Genomic DNA, 13074 nt, shown 5'->3' with positions numbered 1-13074 from the left:
TATTGACTCACAAATCTCAAAATCCATCTTACAACTAGCCCGATGTATCCTTGTGATAGTGATGATGCTTATAAATTAGTCATGCTACAGATGCAAATTGATACCTATTTGAGAAGATGAAAGGGTTTGAGGATTATCCCTCTTTCCTCACGAGATCAGATTAAAGGTTTGCTGCCAAAATAAAAGGAAAAGAGTCTCTGAAAGCGGAAGGCAATTAAAAACTCCTGTTAAGAAATTGTTTAATAGGCTGGACTCGGTGGCTCACACCTGTAATCCCAGCCCTTTGAGAGACCAAGGCAGGCAGATCACTGGAGGCTAGGAGTTCGAGGCCAGCCTGGCCTACATGGCAAAACCCGTCTTTACTGAAAGTACAAAAATTAGCCCAGTGTGGTGGCACATGTCTGTTAGTCCCATGTTCTGAGTACAGATTTGCTTTCCTTGTCTGCAGACCTGCCAGCTTTGTTGACTTACAGAATACCTCACTAATTACTATGGTATCACACACAACATTACCTTACCCAAGGTACACACTTTATGATGAAAGTAGTGTGGCAGTTGACTCATTTCCATAACACTATTTGGTCTTACTATGCGCCTCATTGTTCAGAGGCAGCTGGTCTGGTAGAAAGTGGACCAGCCAGCAGAAGTCTCAATTTCAGTGCTGATTCAGAGACCAATTCCTGAAAGGTTGAGGCACTATCCTATAATATGTCATCATGCTTTGAATCAGTGATCAATATAAGATACTGTTTCTTCCAAAGCTAAAATACACAGTCCATAAAGCAAAGAGGATGTGGGAATGTTCCTGCTCACGATTACAGCTTATGGAATGTTTGCTTGCTCTTGTTGTGAACTCGGGTTCCATGGGTTTGGAGTTCCTAGTTTCTAAGGGAGGAATCTTCTTTTAGGGAATAAAGTCGTGGTTCTGTGAAGCTAATAGCAGATCATATGAGGTTCCTCATGCTGCTGAACTAATAGGCAGAAATAGTGTTAGTGTACTGGCTGGGGCAACTGAACTTCAACATCAAGGAGACACTAAGTTTCTACTACACAGTGATGGCAAAGAGAGCTGCATATAGAACCCAAGGAATTCTCTGGGGTGCCCCTTAGTACTTCCATTTCCAGTAATAATGGTCAGTGGGAAATTGTGGCAACTCATTCAGTAAGGTAGGACCACTAAAGGACTCGGAAATGAGTCTTAAGGAATGGAGGTTTGGGTCACTATCAGTTAAGAATATGATAAGAAAACCATGAAACAGTGGCAATTAACTACCTCCTTTTATTATTAGCCTCCTGAACAGCAACAGAGGTGGGACTTAGTAGTGATGTATTATGTTAATTACTTTCTTCCCTTTCCCTGCTACCTTATCTAGAATATCAGAGGGTTAGTGTTAGAGTTTAAGTTCCAGTGGGAATATGACTGAATTGTTATCACCTCATGATGATACAGTAGCTGATGGAACTTTGTGTTTCTCCTTTTTTGGTAACATGAAATTCTTCATCTAAGTGAAGGTTGAGAAATGATGCTGAATGGAAAAAGGGGTGGACTGTGCTAGTTGTTCTCCATTTACTTTCCCCCTATCCTTAGCCTTTCTCTGCCTGGCTGTATATCTTAGGAACAGGTTGATCACCCAAGGTCCCTTGATCTATGGTTTCCAGTGGGTTCTGCTAAAGGGAGGCACCAGCATAAGATGAGAGGGCAGGAAGATAGAAAGGTTGAATTATCTGTTTTTCTGCTTTCTCTCTCCAGTTTGTTGAGATATTGAGGGTGGCCATGTCCTTCTGTGACTATAACTTCTGTTGGGTGGCTCCTCTTTCATGATTCCAGCAATCTTTGGTCTCTGGTAATGCCATTCCTTTCCTTGCCCCTTTAGGCCTAGGAGTGGTCACAGCTTCCTGCTGTTGCAAACCCCTGGGTGCCTACATATCGTTTGTTGAGTCTCTAAACCTTGCCGAAATCTCTGCAAACAATACCATAATTGAAGTTACTGCATATTACTTGAGTTGTTTCTCTTATATCCCTACAGATTCAGTATCTGAGGAGGTTAGAAAACACCATGAGGCCTGAGCAGATAATGTTCAGCAGGACACAGGTGATCTGATTATGAAGTATAATATTTGCAATGAAAGTTTCCAGAAAGAAAGTATACAGATAAAATGCTAAAGTTTCATGGTACCACACTGTGGAGTATCATAGATATGATATAGAATGAAGCATAAAGGAGGGAAATAATATATATGACCTAAGATATCCATATGTTTGGTAAAGAGATAACAGGTATTAAAATGAATTTGAAATTTCAATGCTAGAAGGTATCACTAAGATTTAATGAGATATGATTCATGATAATTGTGGAAGTGTATAATTTGTTCAAAAAGTGTATCTAGAGAAAGAGTGGGGTCTTCTCATGTAAATCAAGGCTATATTGACCTATATTTAGATCTAGGAAACTGAGCATGTATCTAAATGGAGAAAGAAACAAGTGATATAGGAGGACTATACCATAAACTGATAGAATAGTACTAGAAAATGTCCAGGGGATTTGTTACCCACATCTGTTCCATCAGTATATAATTTCTTCACCTCCTGTCTTCCTGCCTGGATCACCATTATTAGTAGCCTAGTTTGTGACCTTTCATTTTTTTGCATTATTTATGTGATGCTATAGATAACATGTATAATACAAATATATACATATATACATACATGTGTATATATGCAGTCACTTAAAATCTTGCTTATTTTACAATAATGAAATAACAGACACTTTTCTGTATCTGCTTTTCTCACTCAATGCTACTTTGTGAAATCTCCCCAGGTTATCTAAAATAGTTCTTATTCATTATTTTTAATGGCTACATAATATTCCAAGATGTGGACGCTTTGTTTAGCCATTTCCTTACTAATGGACATTCATTTTATCTCTGGAATTTTTGTCACTAGGAAAATAAATGCAATAAACTTTCTTAATCTTATGTCTTTATGTATTGGTGCTGTTATTTTACTGGATAATCCCAGGAGTGAGATTGCTGGGCCTAAGGGTGTATGTATTGTATTGTTTACTTTTAATAGATATTACCCAGTTATTTTTCAAATGCTCTAGTACTTCACATTTCCACCAGCACTTTTCCTACCTTTTAAAATTTTAGATCTAGCATTTTGCAGTTTGATGGGTATAAATAACAGCTCGTTATTAAATTATTTTGCAACTATCTGATTTGTAGTGAATTTGAGCATCTTTTCTTTCTTATTTCTTTTCTTTTTTTTTTTTTGGATGGAGTCTCGCTCTTTCACCTAGGCTGGAGTGCAGTGGTGCAATCTCAGCTCGTTGCAGCCTCTGCCTCCCAGGTTCAAGCAATTCTCCCACCTTAGACTCCTGGGAAGCTGGGACTACAAGCACGCACCACCATGCCCAGCTAATTTTTGTATTTTTAGTAGAGAGGGGGATTTCACCATGTTGGCCAAGCTGGTCTCGAACTCTTGACCTCAGGTGATCTGCCTGCCTCAGTCTCCCAAAGTTCTGGGATTACAGGTGTGAGCCACCGTGCCTGGCCTGAGCATCTTTTCATAAGCTTTTTAGTCATCTTGATTTAGTCTATTATGAGTTTCATATTTTTTATTGCATTGTTAAATTTTTCTCAGCAATTTGTAAGTGCCTTGTATTTAGATAATTACTCTTTCATTTGTATTACAAATAATTTCTAACCAGGTGGTTTTCTTATATATTAATTTTTTAAGCAAATAAAAATTTAGAAATTTTTGTGTATTCAAATATAGCTTTTTAAACAGCTATTAGGTTTCTGGCATTAAGATCTTGGCTGGGCCTGGTACCTCACACCTGTAATCCCAGCACTTTGGGAGGCTGAGGTGGGAGGACTGCTTGAGGCCAGCAGTTCAAGACCAGCCTCAGTAACATAGGGAGATCCTGACTCTACCAAAAAACAAACAAACAAACAAACAAAAAACCTAAAAAATTAGGCCAGGTGCAGTGGCTCACACCTGTAATCCCAGCAGTTTGGGAGGCCGAGGTGGGTGGATCACCTGAGGTCAGGAGTTTGAAACCAGCCTGGCCAACATGGTGAAACCCCATCTTTACTAAAAAAATACAAAAATTAGCTAGGCGTGGTGGTGCATGCCTGTAATCCCAGCTACTCGGGAGGCTGAGGCAGGAGAATCACTTGAACCCGGGAGATGGAGGTTGCAGTGAGCCAAGATTGAGCCACTGCACTCAAGCCTGGGCAACAGAGCAAGACTCTATCTCAAAAAACAAACAACAACAAAACAAAACAACATAAACAAAAAACTCTAAGATCTCCTCCTTACCTAGATTTTGCATGTTGTAGATTTTGTAACTTAATTTTTATTGTTTTATTTTCTACATTTAAGTCTTAAGTAAATTTATTAAGTAAATAAAATTCAATAAATATTAACATTAAATAAATCCATCAGGAGTTTATTTTTATATATGGCATAAGGTGGAGGCCCACTCTTTTCCACTTGGATTGCCAGTAGTGCGAGTAGTGTAATTTATTAACTAACCCATTCTTTTCTCACCGATTTAAAAAATACTATTGTTACATGTTAATTTTCATATATACTGTGCCCTAATTTTGTATTCACTATTCCTCTAATCTATTCCTTGTTGGTTTGATTACAGTAGTGTTATAATATGTTCTGATATTTGTTAAGGCAAAATCCTCTTTAACTTTCTTGTTTTTCACACTTCCCTTGGCTGTTCTGAGACATTTATCCTTTCATATTTACTTTAAGCCTGTAGTTTTTTCTTTTAATAAGAACCGACAATGAGCATCTTCCCTAATATCTCACATATTAAAGAAGTCATTTCATTTCTTCTCTATGTATCTTAAATTAAAAGCTAATAATGATTCTTAATAGTAAAACACAAGCTTTCCAATTAAAGAATACCTGCTACTACCACTATTTCATTGTTCTGAGAGTGCTTGTCATTGCAATTAGACAAGAGATTACATGCATTTATTTACTCTATAACTATTGAGCCTCTACTATGTCTAGGCACTTTTCTAGGCACATTCTAGTGAGGAGAGACAGATAATAAATGAATAAACAAATATATAGTATGTCAGATGTTGATGAGTACGGTGGAGAAAGATAAAACTGGGTAAGAGAGAAAGAGAATGGGAGTTTGTGTCATTTTATACAGGTTGGGTGGAGGAGGCTTCACTGATAAAGTAACATTTGAGAGGAGTCTTGAAGGAAGTGAAAGAATGAACCATTTTGCTATTTGGAGGATGAATGGTTCGTGCAGAAAGAACAGAAGGTGCAAAGGCCCTGAGGCGAAGCGTGCTTCACGTATCTGAGGAACATCAAGGAGGCCAGTGTGATTGGAGTGGAGTGAGGGAGACAATAGTTGAAGATGAGGTCACAGATAAATATTGGACAGCTATTTTATTTATAATTGAGAGAAGACATTTATGGTACATACAGCTGGCAAAGGATTAGTATCAATAATATATTCTTTTTTTTTTTTTTTTTTTTTTTTTTTGAGACAAAGTCTCACTCTCTCTGTCACCCAGGCTGGAGAGCAGTGGTGTGATCTCGGCTTACTACAACCTCTGCCTCCCAGGTTCAAACGATTTTTCTGCCTCAGCCTCCTGAGCAGCTGGGATTACAGGCAAGCGCCACCATGCCCAGCTAATTTTTATATTTTTAGTAGAGACAGGTTTCACCGTTTTGGGCAGGCTGGTCTCAAACTCCTGACTTCAAGTGATCCACCTACCTCGGCCTCCCAAAGTGCTGGGATTACAGGTGTGAGCCACCGTGCCCGGCCTCAATAATATATTCTATAAATCAACACAGCACAAATAATTCAACAGAAATGGGCAAAATATATGAACACATTTCACTAAAGAGGAAGCACGTGTGACCAACAAACACATGAAGAAATGTTCCGCTGCTTTAGTAATTAAAGAAATTCGAACGGCTACAAAGAGATAAATTTTTCTGCCCATTCTATTGGCAATACAGAGTGTCTGAGAGCATGCACATCAACAGGATTAGTTCTCCTTTGCTGGTGAAAATTTAAACTGATGTGTCTTCTTTGAAAAATAATGTTGGCACTATCTCACAGGTTAAATATTAACATATTTTACCACTCAGGGGCTCCTCATCTAACCAAAGAGCCATCGATAAGAATATTTATAGCAGCACTGTTTATAATAGCAAAAACTTAGAAACAATTGAAGTGCTCATTAACAAGGCCGTGGATAAGTAAACTGTGGTGTATTTCCACAGTCAATTATTATGCAGCCATCAAAATGAATTACAATGATGTACACTTTCTGGATGAATCTTCACAATTTAACATTAAGGAGAAAAATAGGCCCTTGAAAATTACATGCAGTGTAATATCCTCTTTATAAAGTTATAAACAACTAAAGATTAAAAATGGAATTTCCCCCCAGAATATAGAGGATATAAATTTATATTTTAAAACAGAAAGCAAGAGAATGATAAACCAGGGTTCCTGATGGTGGCTGTTCCAGGGGGCCAAGTGAGGACAGAGGAAGGGTATTAGCAAGGATACAGGCCAGGCACAATGCCTCACGCCTGTAATCCCAGTACTTTGGGAGGCTGAGATGGGTGAATCACTTGAGGTCAGGAGTTCAAAACCAGCCTGGCCAACATGGTGAAACCCTGTCTCTTCTAAAAATACAAAAATCTTAGCCGGGCATGGTGACTTTCAAGTTTTCTTTCCTCGGAATTTAGAATTTTGAAGGAAGAAACCCTGAGACTGGAGACAGTTGGAATTGAGTCCTATTAATGGCAGACCTCTAGGGAGAGTCCACAATTTTCATTTGCAGAGACCCCTAAGCTTTCCTGGTTCTTACTCATGGCCTGGTTACAGTGATAATACTGGTAAATTTTTAACAAGTGACACTCTAAAAAAAAAGAAAGAAAGAAGGAAATTAAGGAAAGGAAAAGGAGCCCTGGTTTCTAGTGCTTGATGACTCCTGTGGTGTAAATACTCCCACCATGGCCTGTTTCAAGCTGTCACAGTGATGTCACTGAACAGGGAGTTGGGAAGTATTGCCTATGATATACTCTCACAAGCCAGTACGAGCTGGCTTCAGCACACCACTGCTTCCCTGTCAATTCTCCCTTGTATTCACAGAACTCTCCAGTAGTCTCCCAGTAAATTTCTTTTGGAGTTTAGACAGCTAAGGCTTATTTTAACTAATTGTTAAACTCATTTATTTTAACTAATAAGGATGTTTTTTTTTTTTTGTTTTGTTTTTTTTGAGACGGAGTCTCACGCTGTTGCCCAGGCTGGAGTGCAGTGGCGCGATCTCGGCTCACTGCAAGCTCCGCCTCCCGGGTTCCTGCCATTCTCCTGCCTCAGCCTCCTGAGTAGCTGGGACTACAGGCGCCCGCCACCGCGCCCGGCTAATTTTTTGTATTTTTAGTAGAGACGGGGTTTCACTGTGGTCTCGATCTCCTGACCTTGTGATCCGCCCGCCTCGGCCTCCCAAAGTGCTGGGATTACAGGCTTGAGCCACCGCGCCCGGCCATAAGGCTGTTTTTTTTATAGCCACATCCTTTAAGTATTAATTGCCATTTTCATTTGTATACAAAATCAATATCTATTTCTACAAATGTGCAGAGTCTTCAGCAGCTCCGGAAAAGAATATTTTTAATCACTGCAGTCACTTAGGTTAACAGGCTTATCTTTGGGAATTCCTGCCCTCTTGTGTCCAGTATAGAGAACTACTTCTGTGTTCTCTAAAGCTGTGAATGTTAGCGGACAACCAGGAGGTGAGTTAGGGGCTCTTGATGCAGATCAGGGGACTACTCCCAGGTGTAGATGGGCGAGTGTAATGCTTATTAGTCCCTAATGTTTGTTTATTAATGAAGCCCAAGAAAACTTTATACCTGGGTTTCTCAACCTCGGTACTAATGACATGTTGAGCTAGATAAGTCTTTGTTGCAGGATGGTTTTTTGTTTTGTTTTGATTTTGGAGACGGAGTCTCGCTCTGTCGCCCAGGCTGGAGTGAGTGCGGTGGCACAATCTCAGCTCATTGCAACCTCCGCCTCCTGGGTTCAAGTGATTCTCCTGCCTCAGCCTCCCGAGTAGCTGAGATTATAGGTGCCCACCACCACACCAGGCTAATTTTTGTATTTTTAGTAGAGACAGAGTTTCACCACGATGGCCAGACTGGTCTTGAACTCCTGACCTCAAGTGCTCCATCCGCCTTGGCCTCCCAAAGTGCTGTGATTACAGGCGGGAGCCACCGTGCTCGGCTGGTTTTGTTTTGTTCTGTTTTTAAGACAGGGTCTCACTTTGTTGTCCAGGTGGGAGAGCAGTGGTACAATCATAGCTCACTGCAGCCTTGAATCTCTGGGGTCACGTGATCCTCTCACCTCAGCCTCCTGAGTACCTGGGACTACAGGCACACGCCACCATGCTTGGCTAAATTTTTTTTCTTTTTTTTTTTTTTTTTTTTTTGAGACGGAGTCTCGCTCTGTCGCCCAGGCTGGAGTGCAGTGGCGCGATCTCGGCTCACTGCAACCTCCGCCTCCCGGGTTCACGCCATTCTCCTGCCTCAGCCTCCCAAGTAGCTGGGACTACAGGCGCCCGCCACTTCGCCCGGCTAGTTTTTTGTATTTTTAGTAGAGACGGGGTTTCACCGTGTTAGCCAGGATGGACTCGATCTCCTGAGCTCGTGATCCGCCCATCTCGGCCTCCCAAAGTGCTGGGATTACAGGCTTGAGCCACCACGCCCGGCTAATTTTTTTTTCTTTTTGTATTTTGTGTAGAGACGGGTTTCGCCATGTTGCCCAGGATGTTTAGCAACATTCCTGGCCTCTACCCAGTATGCAGATAGCACCCACCCCTCCACCAACTGTGACAACCAAAAATACCTCCAGACATTGCCGTTGCCAAATGTCCCGTGGGTTGGAGAGGAGAGCGATTCCCAGGCTGAGAACCACTGCTCTATGCTGATGAAGCAAATTTATTCTACACATTGCTGACCTTGAAGTCGCACTGAACCCACCAGCTTATGGCACCAAGTTGGAGCTTAAGCCTGCAGCCCAGGCTGCAACTCCTGAGTTCCCGTACTGTATACTACAGGAGGAAAAGTTCCAGGTGCCAGATATCCAGACACTTGCTTTTTAATAGGACACACAGCCTATAATAAAAAATGTAAAACCTTCCAACTAAAGCAAAACATTTCAATGCGTGATCGGAATGAATGTTGGTGCATTCATTCATTTGTTCAGTAAATATTTGTTAAGGAGTACTTCCGAAATAGGTGATGTACTTCCGAAGTAGGTGCTAGAGCTGATGCAACGGCGGACTATGGCCCTGCCTTTAAGGAGCTAATAATCCTAGAGGGGTTCAATGGAGATATTGCCAGTTATAAGTAAGAGAGAGTCCAATTCCAGCTGGCTTAAACAGTCATGGGACTTTACTGGCCCACGCATTTGAAAAGCCCACAGACAGTGCAGACCTTAGGGAAGGCTGGATTCAATGGCTCAAAGTTGTCACCAGGGCCTGGGTTTCCTTCAGTGTCTCTGCTCTTCCTTTCCTGTTGTCAGTTTCATCCTAAGGTGGACTTCCCTTGTCCAGCAGCCCCCAGTATTACGTGTGTCCTAATTTCTAGTGGAAGACTTGAAATTCACTTTGTTTAGACTACTTTAGGTCACCTGCCCACCCTTGAATCAATAGTTGTCACCAGAGAAATGGAAAATCCTGATTGATTGATTTAGCCAAGAGTACTTGCTGAGGGAGTACTCCTGAGGGAGATCAGGGATTGCTGGGAAGGGAGAGAGAGCACCAGAAATGCTGGGTGAATGTGGGGTGGTCAGCCAGCCCTTTTCACACAGGCTCTGCCGGGTGATTTCATCCGGTCCCAAAGCACCATTCCTATTGGTTTCCTTGAAGGTCTTATTGCAGCAGTCTGGGCTTCAGACCTGCTGCTTCCCCCTCTGAAACCTCATTCCATCCACTCTTCACAGTGACCCCTTCTCTCCTTTCAAAGCTCAGTTCAGAGTCAGATTCTCTGAGGCTTCTTCCACCTCCCTGAGCCATCCTTCTTTCATACTCCCTTAGCCCTGGTACTACCTATGCCTCATACCTAGTCAGGTTTCATGTTCCTGCTTCTCCAATTTTAGACTTACATTTTACCTTTAAAGAGTTTGGGGTCTCCTAAATCCCCTCTCTTTAATGCCTAACAAAGGCATTGAGAGCTTTGATGTTGACTTCTTTGTTTTTCCCAATTTCAACAATAAGATGGTTAAAATGTGTGTGTGTGTGTGTGTGTGTGTGTAAAACAGAGTGAGAAAGAAGTATGGAGCTGTGGAAAGAGCACAGTAAGACAATCTATAGGCAGACAGTCCCGGTTTTAAATCCTGGATTGCCACTCTTTCAAATCTCAGATATTCACCAGTGGATCCCTACTTGACTCTTTTCTTTCCTTAAACGGTATGTGTAGTGTGTTACACATTCACTTTCTATGACTTTTCATGCTTGTGAATATGCAATCGTGCCAGTGTTATTTGTTTACATTAGGCACATTTAACAAACAGTACATTAAATAAGTGCTTGTAAGTACTGCCATAGTTGAAGTTCCTAACAGTGGTGGCTTTGGCTAAGAGAGAGCAAAGAGGGACAAAGAGAAATCCTTCAGGCCTTGAACACATTTTTCCCCTTTTAGCTGAATGTGGTTCCCAGATTTGAGGTGGAGTGGAAGGAGGAAGTATGGTTCGTTCCTTCCACCTACTCCTCTGCCTGATCACACCTCCTGAAGCCTTGCCCTGATGTAACTGCTCAGTGCATGGCCGTGGTGCTTACATCAGCCCTCCATGCATAATGTAAAGATAAGAATGATAACAATATTTTATTTTTTGAGACAGGGTCTCTGTTGCCCAGGCTGGAGTGTGGTGGCACGATCTTGGCTCACATAACCTCTACCTCCTGGGTTCAAGTGATCTTCCCACCTCAACCTCCTAAATAGCTAGGACTACAGGCACACACCACCACACCTGGCTAATTTTTGTATTTTTTTATAGAGATGGGGTTTCACCCTGTTGCCAGACTGATTTCGAACTCCTGGAGTTAAACAATCCACCTGCCTTGGCCTCCCAATGTGTTGGGATTACGGGGGTTAAGCCACCATGCCTAACCGATTTTTTTTAACATGATGCTTTTAAACTTAATTAATGCATTTGGGGTAGGTTTAATGCATAAAAAGTGGGAGATGGTAGAGGCCTGGGAAGATATATAGTTGCGCTTTCCATGATATGAAACATGGCCCTCTGAATGCACTGCCAGCACATCTGTCTTTGTGAGTTTCCCTGCTTTGAGCCTCAGTTCAGTCACTTACCACTTACAAAAGGTTACTTGATAGGAGGGCTATTTCTCCAGTCTACTCCTTGATGTCAGCCCTCCAAGTTAGGGTATGATGGGCTGAGGAACCCTGAGGTTTAGACTAGCTAAGTGGTGGGACCAACTGATGACCGACTGTCCTCTGATGAAGCCCACGTCCGTCACCTACAATTTACCACTTGAGCCCAGGAGGTCGAGGCTGCAGTGAGCCATGATTATACCACCACACTCCGGCATGGGTGACAGAGTGAGACCCTGTCTCAAAAACGAACAAAAATCTGGGAATCCCAAGTCCGTTCTATTTTTGTAATAGTGGACACATTTTCAGAAGGACATGAGGACCTTTCTGAGTCTAAAACCCTTCTGGACCTCATCTTCCTCTTTTATGAAATGAGATTAATTCTCTACTATGAGGTAATCATGCCCTGTTGTATATTCAGGGCATCTCACTAAATTAGCCTGGTCATCTTTAAATTTTTTAGTACAAGTACACCTGTTGGAAATCCAGACTTTTCCCACTTGACCAGATATATTCCCCAGACGTCAGCACTAATAATCCCCAGATATGGTGATGGCATTGTTTTCTTCCTCTGCCCTGATGCCCCACCCTAGGCTTCAGGGGCAAGCCTTTCCCTAATGATTCTTTCACTGGCAGTTCATTATTTCAGTGCATTGCTGTGGAAAGCTCTATATAAATATTTGTTGCTTAAAAGTTGGAGAATCCCTTGGCTGGGCATGGTGACTTACGCCTGTAATCCCAGCATTTTGGGAGGCCAAGGCAGGAGGATCACTTGAGCCCAGGAGTTTGAGACCAGCCTAGGCAACATAGTGAGACCCCATTTCTATAAAAAAGTTTTTTTCTTAATTAGTGGGGAGTGGCAGCGCCTGTAGTCCCAGCTACTCAGGAGGCTGAGGTGAGAGGATCACTTGAGCCCAGGAGGTTGGGGCTGCAGTGAACCATGATCACACCACTGCACTCCAGCGTGGGTGACAGAGTGAGACCCTGTCTCAAAAACAAACAAAAATTTGGGAATCCCAAGTCTGTTCTATTTTTGTAATAGTGGACACATTTTCAGAATTGCGTGAGGACTTTTCTGAGTCTGAAAACATAAAATTCTCTAATTGACAATTTTGAATATCTTTGGGAGGAAATGCACAATCCATGACCAGACCAGGATATACTAAGAAAATAATTTATTTAATTGTAAGTTGGGAACATTTTTAAAAAGTTTAGTAATAACGATGAACAAGATCATGAATTTGTCCATTGGAGATTTAAACTTTAATGAAAATTTTTTTAAAAATCAAGAAATTCACTTAAAAGTAAACATGAGTTCTTTGCTCTAAACTTTCAGGCTAAATCATTTCTTTGGTTCAGGACTTAAAAACCCTTAAACTCTCACTACTCCAGACTGAATCCAAGACAACCTGACTAATAGAGAAGCAGGAGTCTTAACTGATGTGTGATCTACTTTTCCTTTTTCAAAGCCCTACTTTTTCCTTTTTAAAGCCCACTAATTCAGAGTTTTTGTTTTGTTTTGTTTTGTTGGATGTCAGACTTTTTGGCAAGAAATGAAGTAGGAGGCACAGTGAAATGGTCAAGAAAAATCTAAGTTTCATTTTATAAAAGAAGCTCATTGCAGTATACAACAGGCTAGTGCAATGGCTTTTCAAATAAATTGCTTGAAAATAGAAACAAATGAC

The 13074-nt window shown here is 41.4% G+C and overlaps 1 protein-coding gene across 1 annotated transcript in view; it reads right to left on the bottom strand.

Annotated features, from left to right (window-relative positions):
• STOM (stomatin) overlaps positions 1–13074 on the bottom strand; it is a 296176-nt gene that overhangs the window by 86094 nt on the left and 197008 nt on the right. The window lies entirely within an intron of this gene.

Source organism: Macaca thibetana, chromosome 15 (assembly GCF_024542745.1).
Source record: "Macaca thibetana thibetana isolate TM-01 chromosome 15, ASM2454274v1, whole genome shotgun sequence".
Classification (NCBI taxonomy): Eukaryota; Metazoa; Chordata; class Mammalia; order Primates; family Cercopithecidae; genus Macaca; species Macaca thibetana.
Note: the sequence above shows the minus strand (reverse complement) of the source record. Positions and strands in the feature narration are given on the sequence as shown.